Consider the following 20,817-nt stretch of genomic DNA (forward strand, 5'->3'; position numbering starts at 1 on the left):
TTTGTCTGTTTCTTCATTTGCTATTACTTTCTCCCATTCTGAAGGCTGTCTTTTCACCTTGCTTATAGTTTCCTTTGTTGTACAGAAGCTTTTAAGTTTCATTAGGTCCCATTTGTTTATTTTTGCTTTTATCTCCAATATTCTGGGAGGTGGGTCATAGAGGATCTTGCTGTGATTCATGTCGGAGAGTGTTTTGCCTATGTTCTCCTCTAGGAGTTTTATAGTTTCTGGTCTTACATTTAGATCTTTAATCCATTTTGAGTTTATTTTTGTGTATGGTGTTAGAAAGTGTTCTAGTTTCATTCTTTTACAAGTGGTTGACCAGTTTTCCCAGCACCACTTGTTAAAGAGGTTGTCTTTTTTCCATTGTATATCCTTGCCTCCTTTGTCAAAGACAAGGTGTCCATAGGTTCGTGGATTTATCTCTGGGCTTTCTATTCGGTTCCATTGATCTATATTTCTGTCTTTGTGCCAGTACCATACTGTCTTGATGACTGTGGCTTTGTAGTAGAGTCTGAAGTCAGGCAGGTTGATTCCTCCAGTTCCATTCCTCTTTCTCAAGATTACTTTGGCTATTCTAGGTTTTTTGTATTTCCATACAAATTGTGAAATTATTTGTTCTAGTTCTGTGAAGAATACCGTTGGTAGCTTGATAGGGATTGCATTGAATCTATAGATTGCCTTGGGTAGAATAGCCATTTTGTCAATATTGATTCCTCCAATCCATGAACACTGTATGTTTCTCCATCTGTTTGTGTCCTCTTTGATTTCTTTCATCAGTGTTTTATAGTTTTCTATGTATAGGTCTTTTGTTTCTTTAGGTAGATATACTCCTAAGTATTTTATTCTTTTTGTTGCAATGGTGAATGGTATTGTTTCCTTCATTTCTCTTTCTGTTTTCTCATTGTTAGTGTATAGGAATGCAAGGGATTTCTGTGTGTTAATTTTATATCCTGCAACTTTACTATATTCATTGATTAGCTCTAGTAATTTTCTGGTAGAGTCTTTCGGGTTTTCTATGTAGAGGATCATGTCATCTGCAAACAGCGAGAGTTTCACTTCTTCTTTTCCTATCTGGATTCCTTTTACTTCTTTATCTGCTCTGATTGCTGTGGCCAAAACTCCCAAAACTATGTTGAATAGTAGTGGTGAGAGTGGGCACCCTTGTCTTGTTCCTGATTTCAGGGGAAATGCTTTCAATTTTTCACCATTGAGGATAATGCTTGCTGTGAGTTTGTCATATATAGCTTTTATTATGTTGAGGTATGTTCTTTCTATTCCTGCTTTCTGGAGAGTTTTAGTCATAAATGGGTGTTGAATTTTGTCAAAGGCTTTCTCTGCATCTATTGAGATAAGCATATGGTTTTTATCTTTCAATTTGTGAAAGTTGTGTATTACATTGATTGATTTGCGGATATTAAAGAATCCTTGCATTCCTGGGATAAAGCCCACTTGGTCATGGTGTATGATTTTTTTAATATGTTGTTGGATTCTGTTTGCTAGAATTTTGTTAAGGATTTTTGCATCTATGTTCATCAGTGATATTGGCCTGTAGTTTTCTTTTTTTGTGGCATCTCTGTCTGGTTTTGGAATTAGGGTGATGGTGGCCTCATAGAATGAGTTTGGAAGTTTACCTTCTTCTGCAATTTTCTGGAAGAGTTTGAGTAAGATAGGTGTTAGCTCTTCTCTAAATTTTTGGTAGAATTCAGCTGTGAAGCCATCTGGTCCTGGGCTTTTGTTTGCTGGAAGATTTTTGATTACAGTTTCAATTTCCTTGCTAGTGATGGGTCTGTTAAGATCTTCTATTTCTTCCTGGTTCAGTTTTGGAAAGTTATACTTTTCTGAGAATTTGTCCATTTCTTCCGAGTTGTCCATTTTATTGGCATAGAGCTGCTGGTAGTAGTCTCTTATGATCCTTTGTATTTCAGTGTTGTCTGTTGTGATTTCTCCATTTTCATTTCTAATTTTGTTGATTTGGTTTTTCTCTCTTTGTTTCTTAATGAGTCTTGCTAATGGTTTGTCAATTTTGTGTATTTTTTCAAAAAACCAGCTTTTAGCTTTGTTGATTTTTGCTATGGTCTCTTTAGTTTCTTTTGCATTTATTTCTGCCCTAATTTTTAAGATTTCTTTCCTTCTGCTAATCCTGGGGTTCTTCATTTCTTCCTTCTCTAATTGCTTTAGGTGTAGAGTTAGGTTATTTATTTGACTTTTTTCTTGTTTCTTGAGGTAAGCCTGTAATGCTATGAACCTTCCCCTTAGCACTGCTTTTACATTGTCCCATAGGTTTTGGGTTGTTGTGTTTTCATTTTCATTCATTTCTATGCATATTTTGATTTCTTCTATGATTTGTTGGTTATTCAGAAGCGTGTTATTTAGCCTCCATATGTTGGAATTTTCAATAGTTTTTTTTTCCTGTAATTGAGATCTAATCTTACTGCATTGCGGTCAGAAATGATGGCTGGAATGATTTCAACTTTTTTGAATTTTCCAAGACTAGATTTATGGCCCAGGATGTAATCTATTCTGGAGAAGGTTCCATGTGCACTTGAGAAAAAGGTGAAGTTGATTGTTTTGGGGTGAAATTTCCTATAGATATCAATTAGGTCTAGCTGGCCCATTGTGTCATTTAAAGTTTGTGTTTCCGTGCTAATTTTCTGTTTAGTTGATCTATCCATAGTTGTGAGTGGGGTAGTAAAGTCTCCCACTATTATTGTGTTACTATTAATTTCCTCTTTCATACTCATTAGCATTTGCCTTACTTACTGCGGTACTCCTATGTTGGGTGCATATATATTTATAATTGTTATATCTTCTTCTTGGGTTGATCCTTTGATCATTATATAGTGTCCTTCTTTGTCTCTTTTCACATCCTTTATTTGAAAGTCTATTTTATCTGATATGAGTATTGTGACTCCTGCTTTCTTTTGTTCTCCGTTTGCATGAAATATTTATTTCCAGCCCTTCACTTTTAGTCTGTATGTATCTCTTGTTTTGAGGTGGGTCTCTTGTAGACAGCATATATAAGGGTTTGTTTTTGTATCCATTCAGCCAGTCATTGTCTTTTGGTTGGGGCATTCAACCCATTTACATTTAAGGTAATTATTGATAAGATTGGTCCCGTTGCCATTTGCTTTGTTGTTTTGGGTTCACGTTCATACAACCTTTCTGTGTTTCCTGTCTAGAGAAGCTCCTTTAGCATTTGTTGAAGAGCTGGTTTGGTGGTGCTGAATTCTCTCAGCGTTTTGCTTGTCTGTAAAGCTTTTGAATTCTCCTTCATATCTGAATGAGATCCTTGCTGGGTACCGTAATCTGGGTTGTTGGTTATTCTCTTTCATTACTTTAAGTATGTCCTGCCATTCCCTTCTGGCCTGGAGGGTTTCTATTGATAGATCAGCTGTTATCCTTATGGGAATCCCTTTGTGTGTTATTTGTTGTTTCTCCCTTGCTGCTTTTAATATTTGTTCTTTGTGTTTGATCTTTGTTAATTTGATTAATATGTGTCTTGGGGTGTTCCACCTTGGGTTCATCATGTTTGGGGTTCTCTGGGTTTCTTGGACTTGGGTGGCTATTTCCTTCCCCATTTCAGGGAAGTTTTCAGCTATTATCTCCTCGAGTATTTTCTCATGGCCTTTCTTTTTGTCTTCGTCTTCTGGGACTCCTATGATTCAAATGTTGGGGCATTTCACAGTGTCCCAGAGGTCCCTGAGGTTGTCCTCATTTCTTTTGATTCTTTTTTCTTTTTTCCTCTCTGCTTCATTTGTTTCCACCATTTTATCTTCTACCTCACTTATCCTATCTTCTGCCTCCATTAGTCTACTCTTGGTTCCCTCCAGAGTGTTTTTGATCTCATTCATTGCATTATTCATTTTTCATTGACTCTTTTTTATTTCTTCTAGGTCCTTATTAAACATTTCTTGCATCTTCTCAATCTTTGTCTCCAGGCTATTTATCTGTAACCCCATTTTGTTTGCAAGATTTTGGATCATTTTTATTACCATTATTCTAAATTCTTTTTCAGGTAGATTCCCTATCTCCTCCTCTTTTGTTTGACTTGGTGGGCATTTTTCATGTTCCTTTGCCTGTTGGGTATTTCGCTGCCTTTTCATCTTGTTTAGATTGCTGTGTCTGGAGTGGGCTTTCTGTATTCTGGAGGTCTGTGGTTCCTTTTTATTGTGGAGGTTTTACCCAGTGGGTGGGGTTGGACGATTGGCTTGTCAAGGTTTCCTGGTTTGGGTATCTTGCGTCTGTGTCCTGGTGCATGGAACGAGATTTCTTCTCTCTGGAGTGCAATGGTGTGCCCAGTAATGTGTTTTGAGATGGGTCTATGTGTTAGGTGTGACTTTGGGCAGCCTGTATGTTGACGCTCAGGGCTATGTTCCTGCATTGCTGGAGAACTTGCGTGGTATGTCTTGCTCTGAAACTTACTGGCTCTTGGGTGGTGGCTGGTTTCAGTGTAGGTATGGAGGCTTTTGGACCGTCTCTTATTACTTAATATTTCATGTAGTCAGGAGTTTTCTGGTGTTCTCAGGATTTGAGCTTAAGTCTCCTGCCTCTGGATTTCAGTTTTATTCTTCCAGTAGTCTCAAGACTTCTCCAACTATACAGCACTGATAATAAAACTTCTAGGTTAATGGTGAAAAGATTCTCCCCCATGAGGGATACCCAGAGAGGTTCACAGAATTACATGAAAAAGAAGAGGGGGAGGAGGGAGATAGAGATGAGCAGGAGGAGAAAAAGGGGGACTCAAGAGGAGAGAGACAGATTTACACAGTTGTCTGTTCCCAGAGTGTTCTCCGTAGCCCAGACACCCACAAAAATTCACAGAATTGGGTTGGGAAGAGAAGGGGAAAGGAGGAAATAGAGGTGTTCTGAGGTAGAAAATGGAGAGTCAAAATTGGGAGAGAGTAATCAACACACTCCTGAATAAAAATGAGAACTGAATATTGCATTCTTAAATGTCCAAAATTTATATCACATACTGAAAAACAAAGATTAAAAATCTAAAGTAGAGGTTAGACTCTTAAAAATACAATATTAAAAACAAAAACACAAAAAATTTTAAAAATATATATGAAGTTCGGTTTAAAAATAGGGCTTCTCTTTTTTTTTTTTTTTTGCAAGGTTATAGTGAAATGAAAATTAAGAAGTAGTAGAGGAGTAATAGAGGACTTTAAAAGGAAATAAGAGCAAAAGAAAAAAAAAGATAAAAGAGAAAAAAACAAGAAAAAAATTTTTTTCCTAATTAAAAAATCATAAAAATCTATGAAAATGAAAGTTAAGGAGTCATGGGGGAGTAACGGGGAATTTTAAAAGAAAAGGAAAGAGAAAAAATAAAAAAGAAAAGAAAAGAAAAAAATTTTTAAAAAAAGTAAAAATATATCTAGGAATTTCTCTGGAGCTGTTGCGGTCAGTGTGGGTTCGGTTCAGTTTCAGATAGCTCCTCGTTCCAGCTTACATTTCTCAGTATCTATAGGCCCCTTCAGATGTAGTCAGTGTTTCCTACAGGGATTTTAATCTGTTGCACAGGTCCCTTCTGAAGCAGTTCCCTTTGTTTATTTGGCTTCTGTTTGCTGGTCTCTTCAGTGCCTAACTTTCGCCCTGACACAGGCGGGCAGAGGTGGTCTCTTGTTCTGGTTGTTAGTTCCGTCGCACTGCGGGGAGGGGCTGGCGCTGCTTTCCCCGTCTACGCTGCTCAGACTCCCGGCTGCTCTATATGGAGCGAGCCCTGTGCTGCGCGCGGTTCCAGCCCTCGGGTGTTCCACAAAAGCGCGGACTTGGCTGCGCCTGCGTTTTGTGCCTTCCCCGTCCGAGCGGCTCAGGCAGCCTGGAGCTTGACAAGCGCACTCTCCCCGGGTGCAGTATGCCTTCTCCCCTCCACGGTCCCAGCCTCAGTTTCAGCCCGCGCTAGTCGGGTGCCTCCGCCCTCTGTCTCGCCGCAACCCTCCCAGCGGATGTCGACCATCCAGAATCTCAGGAAGTCTTTGGTTAGAAACTGGAGGCCTGTTTGCAGTGTGGTAGGGAATGCAGTCCTTGGGGCCGAGCCTGCCCCTTTCCCCTCCCCCCTGCCTCCTGCCTCAGGCGGGGCTGGGCCAGTCCGCAGCCGGCTAGCTCCTTTGGACTTGCTCGGTCCCTTTGTTCTGTGAACGGCTGGCAGTGTGTTTGGGCCGGTTAATTTTCTCTCTTTTGCTGTCCCACAATTTAAGTTGGTAACTCACAAAAGCTCCCTCCAATTGTCCTCAGGGCACTCAGGCCCGGTCCTTACCCTACGCAATGCCGCCCGCTCCTCTCCATTCCGCCCCCACTCACTGGTGGCGGTGCAGGCGTCTGGGGTACTTTTCTGCTGGGAGTTGCTTTTAGGCATGTAATCTGTGGGTTTTATTTATTTTTCCCCTCCCAGTTAGGTTGCCCTCCGAGATTCAAAAACTTCCCCCAGACCCGCCAGTGCGAGGGTTTCCTGGTGTTTGGAAACTTCCTCTATTAAGACTCCTTTCCCTGGACGGATCTCCATCCCTAGCTCTTTTGTCTCTCTTTTTATCTTTTATATTTTGTCCTACCTCCTTTTGAAGACAATGGGCTGCTTTTCTGGGCACCTGATGACCTCAGCTACTGATCAGAAGTTGTTTTGTGACGTTTGCTCTGCGTTCAATTGTTCTTTCCATGAATTTGTAGGGGAGAGAGTGGTCTCCCCATCCTATTCCTCCGCCATCTTGGCTCCTCCCCGCTATAGACTGCCTTTTTTTTTTTTTCCCCTCTCCTTTATTTATTTTTTTTTCCCAGTGGGTTTCGTCATACATTGATATGAATTTGATTTAGGTGGTTTATGAGGTGCATGATAAGATCACTGACAGAGATGGAGGAGACGGCTTGGATTTCCCAGACATATTCACCAGATTTGGTCAAATTTTAGCTTCTAGAACATGATAAATTACTCCTAGAACTCAAATTATAGTAAAACCAAACAAATCTTTAGTGTTCCAGAGAACTCGTCAAAGCTGTGAATACACGATCTTTTCATTCACACTTCACAGTCTGATTACACAACCTTTCAGTGGAAGGACTGTTTTGTTAATTATATTTAATTTTCTTTTACCTTGCATGTGTGTTGCTAATCAATGTTATATTTACCTGTATAAATGTCACATGGCCTTACACATACTTCTTAGAGCTCATCCATGGGTTGTTTGCGTGTGTATGGTGTGAACGTGTACAAGGAGTAATTGAACAAATAGTGTACCGTCTGATGAAAAGAAGATTACACTTTTATTCTTTTGTGTATTAAAATGAGCAGCAGTTATGGGAAATGATGTTTTCTTTATTCTGAGTCCAAATTAAAAGTTATTTGGGCCTTTCTCATCTCTTAAGCTCCAACTTAAGAACTTCACCCTATCCTTGATTTTAAGGTGTGGTATACTCAACATGAGTTTAAACCTCCTCCCCTCACTCTTAAGATTCTCAATTCAAGGAAAAAGCTTGAAGTTGGAACAATATTGTGCAATCAACACTCTCAAATTTTGGTGAGGTTGAAAGGGTCCATAACTCCCTTCCATTCTTTGTGACAGTTAAGCCTGCTTTGCTGTTATTTAAGACAGATTTATCCTAAGGCTGTTCTTTTTCAATGTGATCCACTTGGCCGCACCCATTTGGAAGAGCCCGTTACTATGGTCTGGGTTGGTTTGGCTTGTTCCAAGCTCATTGCTACATTCTTTTTTTAGAGCCTGCCAAATGTGGGCCAATGGGTGTGTCTTGTTGACATCCTGTGGTTTATCAGATATGTAGGATCACTCTTTAGAGCAACCTCTTTAGAAGCCTGCAGCTGTGCTGGGAGCCCCTGGTCAGCATGTCTAAGAGGAAGCCCGAACTCTGATTCACATTTAACCAAAATGCTTATGGGCAATGGCAACATAAGCATGCCTTGCCTTAAGAAACACATGGTGCCCATCCTGAATCTAGATTAGAGATTTGTGGTTGCAAATATTTGCCTATCTCTCCAAACCATAATTTATCCCAAAGAAATTACTATGTCACTTACACATTTAGATATAAGAACCACACACAAAATGGATTTCCTGGGTCAGTTCTGATTTTCAAGTCCCTGCACCATTTTTTATTTGCCACATGCAGACCACAGAGCCACTTTCAAGGATATGTTAGGGATACAGGAAACATTAGTGTGTAGTTAAAATGCATACCCCATGGTGGGGAAGACCAGAGGACACAATTTTGGACTGGCAAGGATCAGCAGAAGTTTGCTACTCAAATATATCATGAAATGTACTCATTCTATAACCCCAACTACAGACTTAAGTAGATTAACAACTTCATTTTATTAAGTGCAAATGCTCCCTCAAGTGGTTAGACTTCATTCATACTTTAGTATGAAATATTTACTTGAATAAGATTTTCCAGTCCATTCTCTCTGAGTACCTGGAACTCCTGGGAGATGGGGGAGGTAGGATGGAGTGTTTCACTTCTTTACCAAATCTATTGCTGGCACAATCATTAACTTAAATGAATAAAAATATAATTAAAGTTTATATATGATTAGTGTTCACTGAATATTTTTAACAGGAATAATGGACTTAGAGATAGTTAAGTTGTATGTGATGAAAGTTTAAACACTAGTGAATCTAAGGGATTCATTTTACCACTTTTGTGACTTTTCTGTAGGTTAATTTTTTAAAATAAATATTTTGATAAAGATTCTAATTAGCTTGTAATCATTGTCTCAGTAATATAATAGCTGAAACACACTAATGTCCATATATTTCTTAGAGCAAGAAGAATGGGAGCAGTATACAGAGAAATCTTAAAGAACCAGAGGTAAAATAAGAAGTTGTATCTGAGAGCTGGAAATGAGGTGAGAGGTGCGAGAGGAGATTTAAATTAAGGATGAGATAGAGGGAAAGAAAATATTTCCATGCTAAGGCAATTTTACAAAGATTCCTATCTGTGAATCTTCTGCCAGGAGTTAAGGTAGTCTGAAGCCCAAGTTAATAAATTAACTTTTGATTTTGGGGTTGGACTTCTCACTTTTCTTGATTTATATTATCTCTCATGTTCAGTTTCTCCAGGGTATGTGGTTGGGTCCTAAGTAGGTGGTTCTTTTCTCCACTCAGCACTTTCTCCCCTCAATATTCCAATTTGCATTTCTGAGGCTGCTGCATTCTAATACTACTGTTGGTGATGAAGATGGTGAGAAGGAGAAGGAGGGAGGGCACGGGGAGGACACTAACTTAACTAAGCACCTGTTATGGGCAGGTTGTTATGTGAGGCATTTTTCACACAATTAATTTAAATTTCTCAAATAAGACAACTGAGGTTCAGAGAAGTTAGGTAATTGATCCAAGGTTGTATATATTTTAGAGCTACAATCACAACCATAGCTGCACCATTTCAAAGCCCCTTGCCTTTTAAACACTGCTTTTGGATGAACATTTTAAAATGAAAGAAACAACTGTAAACATCTATGATCTGCCTCACTGTAAAGAAGATATAAAATTTCTTTTAACTTCCATGATAAAATTAATGGGAATAATTTGGCAAAAATGAAAAAGAAATCTTAGCAGCAAAGTAAAACAAAGTTTAAAAATGATTTCTGTAGCTTCCTCCATGTTTATTTTTGTTGAATTGATAGAGTTACCCAATAGTGGCAAAAGGGAGAGGAACACACACTTAGGACCCAACCCTGAGCTTTGACCCTGTTGTGAGCTGGGGAAAGTCTCTTCAAGTCTCTCAAACTAGATTTTCACCTTTGTAAAGCTGAACAATCCCTAATCTTCCCTCCTCTGGAGCTGCTGTGAGCATTGAGTTTATGATTCTAAGATCTCTCCAGAGTCTTTTTTAAAACAGACTATAAGACAGTTATTGTTGCTGTTATTACTACTTGTGAAAAGAATAGAAGTTGGCAGCATTTGGCACCACTTTGATAATACTCAAATATGCTGGTACTTTTATAGCATAAAAATCTCAAAATCATTAATTTTATCCTATGATTTATCTTATGACTTTTTTATTTTTTTAATCCTAAATCCTATCCTATTTTATTTATTTTATCATAAATTTATCCTATGATTGTGATTTCTTAATTCCATAATTTTAAAACCTGAACTAACTAAATTCTAGTGCTGCTTGTACAGTTCAACTACTTCCAAAACACAGGTGAAAACAAGAATTGTTGCTGTTATTCAGTAACTAAGTCATATCTGACTCTTTGTGATCCCTCAGACTGTAGCACACAAGGCTCCTCTGACTTTCACTATCTCCCAGAGTTTGCTAAAGTTCATGTCCATTGAGTTGGTGATGATATCTAATCATCTCATCATCTGCCATCCTTTTGCCTTCAATCTTCCCCAGCATTAGGCTGTTTTCCAATGGGTCAGCTCTTCGCATCAGGTGACCAAAGTATTGGAGGTTCAGCTTCAGCATCAGTCCTTCCAATGAATATTCAGGACTGATTTCCTTTAGGATGGACTGGTTTCATGTCCTTGCAGTCTGAGGGATTCTCAAGAGACTTCTCCAACACCACAATTCAAAAGTATCAGTTCTTTGGTCTCAGCCTTCTTTATAGTTCAACTGTCACATCTGTACATGACTACTGGAAAAACCATAGCTTTGACTATATGGATGTTTGTCAACAAAGTGATGTCTCTGTCTCTGCTTTGTAATACACTAACTAAGTTTGTCATAGTTTTCCTTTTAAGGTGCAAGTGTCTTTTAATTGCATGACTGCAGTCAGCACCCACAGTGATTTTGGAGCCCAAGAAAAAAATCTGTCACTGCTTCCACTTTTTCCTACTCTATGTGACATGAAATGATGTGACTGGTTGCCATTGTCATGATATTAATTTTTTTTAATCTTTAATTTCAAGACAGGTTTTCACTCTTCTCTGTCACACTCATCAAGGGGCTCTTTAGTTGCTCTTGGATTTCTGCCATTAAAGTGGTATCATCTTCATATCTGAAGTTGTTGATATTTCTCCTGGCAATCTTGATTCCAGCTTGTGATTCATCCAGCCCAGCATTTCGCATGATGTACTCTGCAAATAATTTGAATAAGCAGGATGACAACATTTAGCCTTGTTGTACTCCTTTCTCAATTTTGAACCAGTCAGTTGTTCTATGTCTGGTTCTAACTGCTGCTTCTTGACCTACATATAGATTTCTTAGGATACAGGTAAGGTAGTCTAGTATTCCCATCCCTTGAAGAATTTCCCACAATTTATTGCAGTCCACACAAGGTCTTTAGTGTTGTAGTGAAGCAAAAGTAGATATTTTCCTGGAATCTCCTTGCTTTATCCATGATCCAGTGAATATTGGCAATCTGGTCTCTGGTTCCTCTGCCTCTTCAAAATCCAGCATGTACATCTCGAAGTTCTCAGTTCACATACTACTGAAGCCTAGCTTAAAGGTATTTGAACATAACTTTGCTAGCATGTGTGTGTGTGTGTGTGTGTGTGTGTGTCGCTCAATTCTGTCTGACTCTTTGCGACCCCATGGACTATAGCCCTTAAAGCTCCTTTATTCATGGAATTCTCCAGGCAAGAATACTGGAGTGGGTTGCCATTCCCTTCTCCTTCTAGCATGTGAAATGAACACATTTGTACCATAGTTTGAACATTTTTTGGCATTGCCTTTTTTGGGGTTTGAAATGGAAACTGACCTTTTCCAGTTCTGTGGCCACCATTACATTTTCCAAATTTGCTATCATATGGAGTGCAGCAGTGTAACTGCATCCTCTTTTTGAATTTGAAATGACACAGGTGAAATTCTGTCACCTCCACTAGTTCATAATAATGCTTCCTAAGATCCATTTGACTTCGCCATCCAGGATGCCTGGCTCTAAGTGAGTGTCCACACCATTGTGGCTATCTGAGTCATTAACACCTTTCTTATATAGTTCCTCTGCATATTCTTGCCACCTCTTCTTAATCTCCTTTGCTTCTGTTAGATCCTTACCATTTCTGTGCTTTATCATGTCTATCTTTGCATGAAATATTCCCTATCTCTTATTTTCTTGAAGAGATTTCTAGTCTTTCCCATTCTATTATTTTCCTTTATTTCTTTGCATTCTTCATTTAAGAAGGCCTTCTTATCTTTCCTTGCTATTCTCTGGAACTCTGTATTTGATTGAGTATATCTTTCCCTTTCTCCCTTGGCTTTCACATATCTTCTTTACTCAGTTATTTGTAAAGCCACCTCCAATAAACACTTTGTTGGGGATGGTTTTGGTCACTGCTTCCTGTACAATAACTCCATCCATAGTTATTAAAGCACTATGTCTACCAGATCTAATCCCTTGAAATTATTCATCATCTCCACTGTATAATCATAAGGAATTTGATTTAGGTTGTACCTGAATGGCCTAGTGGTTTTCTCTACTTTCTACAATTTAAGCCTGAAATTTACAAAAAAAAAAAAAAATAGCTCATGATCTGAGCCACAGTCAGCTCCTAGGTCTTGTTTTTACTCACTGTATAGAGCTTCTCCATCTTTGGCTGCAAAGATCATAATCAATCTGATGTCAGTATTGGCCATTTGGTCATGTCCATATATAGAGTCATCTCTTGTGTTGCTGGAAAAAGATGTTTACTGTGATCAATGTGTTCTCTTGATAAAACTCTGTTAACCTTTGCCCTGCTTCATTTTGTACTCCAAGGCCAAACTTGCCTGTTACTACAAGTATCTCTTGACTTCCTATTTTTGCATTCCAATCCCCTAGGGTAAAAAGGACATTCTTTCTTTCTTTCTTTTTTTTTTTTTTTTTTTGGTGTTAGTTCTAGAAGGTCCTGTAGGTCTTCATAGAACTGAAAATAGGAATTATTTACATATTAATCAATTTCCTAAATGTCAAATATTTTTCTCATTACAGAATATAAAAATTAAAGGAAAAAAAGTTCCTCATTTTTTACCAGACTTTATCATTAGTTAAAATAGGGTATACTATCCTAGAATTTGGGGTGTCATGAACCACTAATATTTTAAAAATTGTGTGTGCATGTTTTTGGCCAACTAAGAATATTACACACATACACACAAATACACACAAGCTCTCTATTAACTATTAAAGCCGCTTTCTAAAAATAAAGGGCAATTTAACCTATAAAATATCAGACTAAAGAAAAGTTCTTAAGTTGGAATAAATGTTTAATGAAAGACCACTTAATTTGTTTTTCTTCCAATTTCACTGTGATCCATTGGCAACCTTCCTACAATTACATGTCCACAGACGGCCTTTTGGAAGCCATTGAACTGTGGATACATTAGGAGTGAACCTCTTCTCTCATGGGAGATGTTTGACACGCTGCACCAAAGGTTCCAGTCCCTTCCGTAAACTGCCTCCTTTGAGCCTCCCTGTTCAAAAAGGTTTATTTGTATCTTGATGCTACTGTTTCTTGTCACAGAAAATTTTACTTATTCCTTTTAGACTCTGTCATAGGTTATACAACCAGTTAGCATGTAAATTCCCATCTTTGTGTGGCTGCTCTTGTCCAAAATAAAGGAAGGAAACACATGACTTTCAGGGATATTTTTTGTGTTGGCTAAAAAGTTCATTCGAGTTTTTCCATAAAAGCATATAGAAAAATTGAATAGCCTTTTTGGCCAACCCAATATTTAATAAAACTAAGAGAAAGTAATACTGATTCCTTTTAGAACAAAGACAATTCAGAGAAGAAGAATCTGTAAAGTACTGTGTCTCCTTTATCTTCCATTTGAAAAGAGAAAATGGAAATACCTCTCTCTATTTTGTCTTTCCCCTTAAAACTTACCATATATTTTGGGAACATGTTCTCTTAGAACTCTGATGTGAAACATCCTTCACACAAAAATTATCCATCTAGCTGTATGATTCAAAACTTCAACATTCCAAAGAAAAATAAAAGAACAGCTTAATCTGGGGAGAGAATTCAGCCTTCACTTAGGGAAAGAATTTAAAGAGGAAATTAAGTCTCTTAGGAAACTGAATGAAGTCATGGACTGAAAATGTCCTCCAGTAAATGTAAGGTGTTAAAAATGAAAGAAAATAAGAAAATAGTTCTAAAAATAGGTATCTCTCTCCCCTTCCACACATCACCTTGATCCCACTACGTAACTTCTTTCTGTTCTACTGTTCTTCAGAGGGATTCCACATGCAGGGCATTTCTTATCACACATATGCAGTCCTCAAGGTCACGCCCTGCAGTCATTTTTCTCTGCCTCTTAAAGTAATCTGCAGAAGTGGGTGTAGTCCATGTCTGTTGGTTCTTCATTATTCTCTATCCCAAAAGGTCAACTATAATATGGAACATCTTGAACTTAAAAAAAAAAAAAAAAAAATGATACTCCGCCTAGATAACCAGCTGTGTGCAAATTAAAACATCCCAAAATAGCTTTTTTTTTTTTTTTTTGCTTTTTTTTTTCTCCCAACAGCAAGGACTGATACTAAATGCAGCAGAGGAGGTACTCATTCCCCTCTGAAATCCCCCAAAAGGGCTTTCAAATTGCACTAAGTCACTCAAGTTTCACAAGTTTTAACAAGATTCCTTAATTCCAAAAAGAATTAAGAGAGAAATGCATGCTTCGTTCTACAACTTCAGCCTCTGGTTCTTCCAACCAGCATAAATCTTCAGAGGACTTCTGATAATTTAACTAAACAGACTAGCAAGTCAGAGAACAGATTTTGTTTTTCCCTTGAAAAAATTACCAGAAACCATTTCACCACATTTTCCCTCTCATGAGCAAGAATTTCCTCAATTCCTGTGAGGATGAGATAAAACAAGGGCATACTGGACAACTGAGAACTGTTAGAAATCATCGTTGATATTTTGGTCAATATAAGGAAACTGGTCATTTTTTAACAGAGACCTGCAAGCTGTTAAATGGTGGCCTGGGCTCTACTCCAGGGCACAATGTTAATGACAGTTCCTCCACACCCATAGCTTAAAGATTCTCGCTACAGATAAACAACATAAATGAAGTCTTTCTAAAGTGGGATCTATTTCTTATACAAATTTTCTTGTACAAAAGATAACAATAACAATGTAAGAGTCTGTCAGTCTTCCCACTTCTTCCCAATGGAATATATGATGACTTTTTTGGCTTGATTATCAAAGCTATCTTGCATTTCCATCACCCAACAGACCAAACCCAAAGGGATCTGAACATTAGTTTTGAATATATCTTATCATTTTCTTTATTTGAACAGGACATGTTCATATGAATACAGAGAAAGGTGTCCTTATCAACATAATAAGCCTCTATATGTAAACAGCAGCAGGTAAGCAAAATTCACAAATAGCAGACCACAATACGCAGGGTCAGCAAATCACTTGAGCCCACTATTTCTGGTTGAACACGCCTTACAAGAACCCTAGCTAAGATCAAATACTATTTTTATCTTGCACATCTAGCTGTATTCCTGATACACAGCAGAACTTCCATAAGTGCTAACCTTTAAATTCTATGAAGATGAGTCTATCATATGGACCATCATAGCAGAGAGACTAGCACACATTGGGATTAATTAAATATGTATGATGTGAATGGATTATTGAGTACATGAATGAATGACCAGATTGTTTGAATTAACTAATTAGTGAACAAATGCAAAGATATTCTAAGTAAAGATGATGTCATGGAAGCAGTGGAATATAAAACATGGTACGTAGGTTGACTGTTACTAGCCTTAGGAAGCCATTAAATAAACATTCTTGAGGGAAAAGCAGGCTGTTGAAACTTTTTTTGAGAAATACTGAGGTGTTGTTTTACATGATGGGTTGGAGTAAGGGTTCAAGGTAGGAAAAGTCAAATATATCTATAAGATTTTATTCAAAAGAAGTAGGTGAAAAACATTAACTTCCAAGTGGTTCTCAGTTTTCTACTCACTCTCCTTAAGGCTGTTTAATTATCTTCTTGGTTTGGTTTTTTGTCCTTCAGTTTATTCTATACTTTTCCACTAAATTTATCTCCCTAAATTCCAGTTACTTTTCTCCTACAAACCTAGTCAGAGACTTTCAACTGTTCTTCACTTCCTGATACACCATGTTAAAACCCTGAGTCCAGTATTGAAGGCTGTCAATATGACACAATGAAAGAAGTTCTACATTGATGTCAGGAAAAAGAAGTTCAAGTCCATTAGGATCACCTACTTTCTAACCAGTTTTCTCAACCAAATAAGCTAGACAACTTCTAAGGACCTTTCAGACTTAGTATTTTATTTATTTTTAAATCTTATCTTTGAGAACACTCACTGTATACGCAACCCAAATCAGTGCTTCTTAAACTTCACTGTAATGTCTGAATCACATAGAATCCTGTTAAAATGCAAATTCTGATTTGGTGAAACTGTAGTAAGGCTGGAGGTTTCTGCATTTCTAACAAGCTCCCAGATTACTATGATGCTTCTGGTCCACAGATCCACTTTGAGTAGCAATGCCTGTATGGCTATGTTGTAGAACTTCATGTTATCAAAGAACATCTATTCTTTCTTTCCAAACTTTGCCAAATCTCCTAATCAACTTGAAATGTCTTCCCATTCATAGTCACCTGTCAGCAACTGTCTCATTCTTCACAATCAACCTTATTCCAGATAAAACACTGTCTTACCAATAAAACTCTTCTTAATCCAACCTTTTATTCACACAGAAAGTCATCTTCTTTTATATGATTTCCCCTAGGTCTTTGTGTTGTGCCTATAGCATCATGAAAACCGTACATTTGTAGTTATTTGTGTATGTGTTTTGTCTCTCCTTCTATGTTGTAAGACTCCTTACCATTCAAATGATAACTGCTTCTCTGACTAAAGAGTAGAAGGAAGAGCATTCTAAAGAGGGGAATATGATCACGCTAGTAAATGTCAAGGAAATCCAAACCTAATTCATCTGACCCCAACACATTCTCTTCTATTGCACCTGGCAGGCACTGTAATATGCACCCAAACAGAGCACCTGACACATTGCTGGATTTCAATCACTGTTTATGAGACAGAGCAATGTGACACTTCCATTTCTTGCATTCTTAACTTTTAGATGTTGGTAAATAGCTCAGTAAAGTTCTTCTTCAACTAGAACTTGAGAGGTTAGGAGACTGATGCAGATCAGGGGAGCTATCAGTGATACATTTAGGAAACAAACTGTCTTATTCTACCTGCAGAGCAAAATTAATGTATTCACCTTCATCAACTCAGAACATTTTTATTTCTTGAGACAGTACAGTAAAGAAATACATATAAATGCCCTTTTAAATCACTGGATCCTATACTCTTCAGAGTTGGAATATTATATAAAGGCAAGAGGCCATTTAATGTATTTTTTTAGAGTAATGCCAATTACATATAAAACACTAAAACATTAGGGCAACATGATGTTATACAAACCATGAAAAAAAAATGTATTGCATTTGTAACTCATCTTTATTCCATGACCTATTTTTTTTTGCAATACTTTTTATTACTTGAGATTTATAGGCTCATTTCTCTGTGAGGCTCATGCAACAACACACATCGATGTATCTGCCTGCAATCATCAAAGGGCAAACATTCAGGTCAGATATCAGTCGTTTGCTCAATTCATCTGGATTAATGAAGCCCTAGATCTTGCATTCAGCATACACAGAGAGCAATGTGAAGTATGTCCATAAGTCAGTCATATCAACTGACTCTTGAACTTGTAATGCCCAGATTTATGTCTTCCATGTTCTTAAAACGTTATTGACTATTGCAGTAAAAAGATATTTCCCCAACTGTTATTCCAGCTATAGACTTGTTAGTTTTCACAGAATAATTAACCAGTAAACTTTTTCATGTTTCTTATTAATTATTTACAGATTTGGATCTGAGGTGAGGCTTCTTTGGGCAACTTTGAATGGTGTAATTACACTCTTAAGCAGAAGTGAATCTTACTGTCTCTGATGGCTCCATCCAAGCACAGGGCCTTAGAATATAAAAGCTGTGGAATGCCTGCAGAGGCTGCCCAGTGAGGTAAAATCACTGTACTGGAAAGTATCTCTCCCAAAGCACATAGTTTAGAACATTTAATTCTTACAATCACCTTGTGAAATCAACACAGTAGGCAACACTATGTCCAACAAACATGTGTGCAAACTGAGTAGCTCTGATTTGCCCAAGGTTCAAAGGTTAGAAACACCGAAACAAAGGTCATACAGACTTCCTTTATGGTGGACTATGATTTTTTAAGATAATAGCAGGACTTTTTAAAGTTATTATTTTAAGATAATAGCCAGGAAGAAGTCAATGAAAGGGTAACATATTTTCATAATGAGCTAAAAAATTTCAGAATGAATTAAATCCTTGGGAGAGAATAGAATTTCCTTAGCTGGTAAGATGACTGTGGGAATGAGTTAATGAATAAGCATTTAGTGCATCCTTGTTGACGACAAAGAAGAAATGATCAGTATTATCAAGTCCTCTGATGCACACCTGAAAGCTCAATTCATCTGCTCAGCTTTACTCAGTGTCTCAGAAGCTTCTAGTAAGGAGCCTGAGATGACAAAATACTCAGACTGGTAGTTATTGAAAATGTATTCAGATCAGGTTGGTCTTCAAGTAAACATCCAATAAATGTTTCCTCCAGTGATTTCAACATTGGCAACTTAAAAACAAAATCAACATACAAGAAGTGATATATCAAAGAGCATAGGAGTATAAATTCAAACAGTTGCTTCTTGGAAAGGTATATAAACTCTCTAGGGACAAAATTTGCAACCTGTAAGATGTGATATGTAAAATCTGTAAAACTTTTAAAGCAAATTCATGTACACATAACTCTTGTGTTTTGTCTGGCAGATGCTCAGTGTTGAATGCATGTTAACCCGCAGCTTTACTTAGACCTCTAACTATCTTCTACATGCACCTAAAACTGAATCAATGCTATCTATCTTAGAATAAAATACCAAAGGAAGAGAATCAGAGTTCACTGAATACTTTCCCCTCTGCACTGTTGGAGAACTGTCAGATAAGCAGCAATGCAGATTGAACAAGCACCTTTGTCCAAGGGTAATTATTGATTTAAATTAAAACTTAAATTTTCCCCCAGGAAGGAAGGGAGTCTGTCATAACTAATAATTGTAAATAGTACTCTGTAAAAAAAAAAAGAGAGAAGTTGAGAGAGAGAAAGTAAATGAATTTTAAAAATTGTATAGAATTTTATTGCCTCTTCCAGGGCAAGAGAAATTACTTTTCCAAGAAGAGCTCAGAAAAAAACAGAAACAAAAAATGAAACAAAGCAAACCACAGATTTCAAAGGGAAAAGGTATTTATATTAGTCTTTCAAACCTATTTTATCATTTCTTTTCCACTTACTCTATTAAAGTAAGTGGCAACAGAAGACAACATTCTAGGAACAACTATTTTCTCCTATGATGTGATCAGTCTTTTGGCTACCAAAAGACCCTATGGTCACTGGAGAAGTTAACACTAATGTGGGCAAATGATATTTATCTCATTTTGAGGAGCAGTATAGGAAAATGCTTGAGTTCCTTGCTTATAATATAGAATGTCATTCCTGAATAACTGTTTTTGTGATTATGCTCTAGGCTTTTCAGATGATGTGTGCATAGTTTGCTCACTCTTAGAGATTTGATTCTGACTTATTTTTTAAAACATCCCATGCCATTGCAGAGTAGAATGGGGAAAATGGAAATAAGAGCTAGATCCAGGAAGAATTCATCTTAGAGATTCATCAGGAGATTTTGATTATTTGAGATGTACTCCTTAATCAAAGAGTACTTTTATTTAAGGAGTTTGAAAAACTTGGCAGCCTCTTCCTAATGTCCTCTTGCTTTGCTTCTCAAGGAAGGATGTTACCAGCACATGTTTAGGTTTTCTTAGCCAAGATATGTGCACTATAGCAGAATGTTTTATAGTGTTTGCAAGATTGAAATAATTCCTCTATGCTCTATAAATTAGGGTCCTTCAGTAATAATGATAAACTTGTCAACATTAGTTGGATCATAGAAAAAACAAGAGAATTCCAGAAAAAAAATCTATTTTTGCTTCATTGACTACGCTAAAACTTGACTGTGTGGATCACAACAAATGGGAATACCAGAACACCTTACCTGCCTCCTGAGAAAGTTGTATGCAGATCAAGAAGCAACAGTTAGAACCAGACATGGAACAATGGACTGGTTCCAAATTGGGAAAAGAGTACGTCAAGGCTGTATATTGTCACCCTGCTTACTTAACTTCTATGCAGAGCACATCATGCAAAATGCCAGGCTGGATGAAGCACAAGCTGGAATAAAGATTGCTGGGGGAAATATAAGTAACCTCAGATATGCAGATAACACCACCTTTATGGCAGAAAGTGAAGAGGAACTAAAAAGCCTCTTGATGAAATGAAAGAGGAGGATGAAAAAGCTTGCTTAAAACTCAACTTTCAAAAACTGAAGATCATGGCATCTGGTCCCATCAGTTCATGGAAAATAGAAGGGGAAACAATGGAACCAGTGACAGATTTTATTTTCTTGGGCCCCAAAAATCACTGCAGATGGTAACTAAAGTCATGAAATTAAAAGAAGCTTGCTCCTTGGAAGAAAAGCTATGACCAATCTAGACAACATATTACAAAGCAGAGACATTACTTTGCCATCAAAGTTTTGTACAGTCAAAGCTATGGTTTTTCCAGTAGTCACATATGGATGTGAGAGTTGGACCACAAAGAAAGCTGAGTACTGAAGAATTGATGCTTTTGAACTGTGGTGCTGGAGAAGTTGAGAGTCCCTTGGACTGCAAGGAAATTAAACCAGCCAATCCTAAAGGAAATCAGTCCTAAATATTCATTGGAAGGACTGATGCTGAAGCTGAAGCTCCAATTCTTTGGC

This window comes from Dama dama, chromosome 23 (genome assembly GCF_033118175.1).
Source record: "Dama dama isolate Ldn47 chromosome 23, ASM3311817v1, whole genome shotgun sequence".
Lineage (NCBI taxonomy): Eukaryota > Metazoa > Chordata > Mammalia > Artiodactyla > Cervidae > Dama > Dama dama.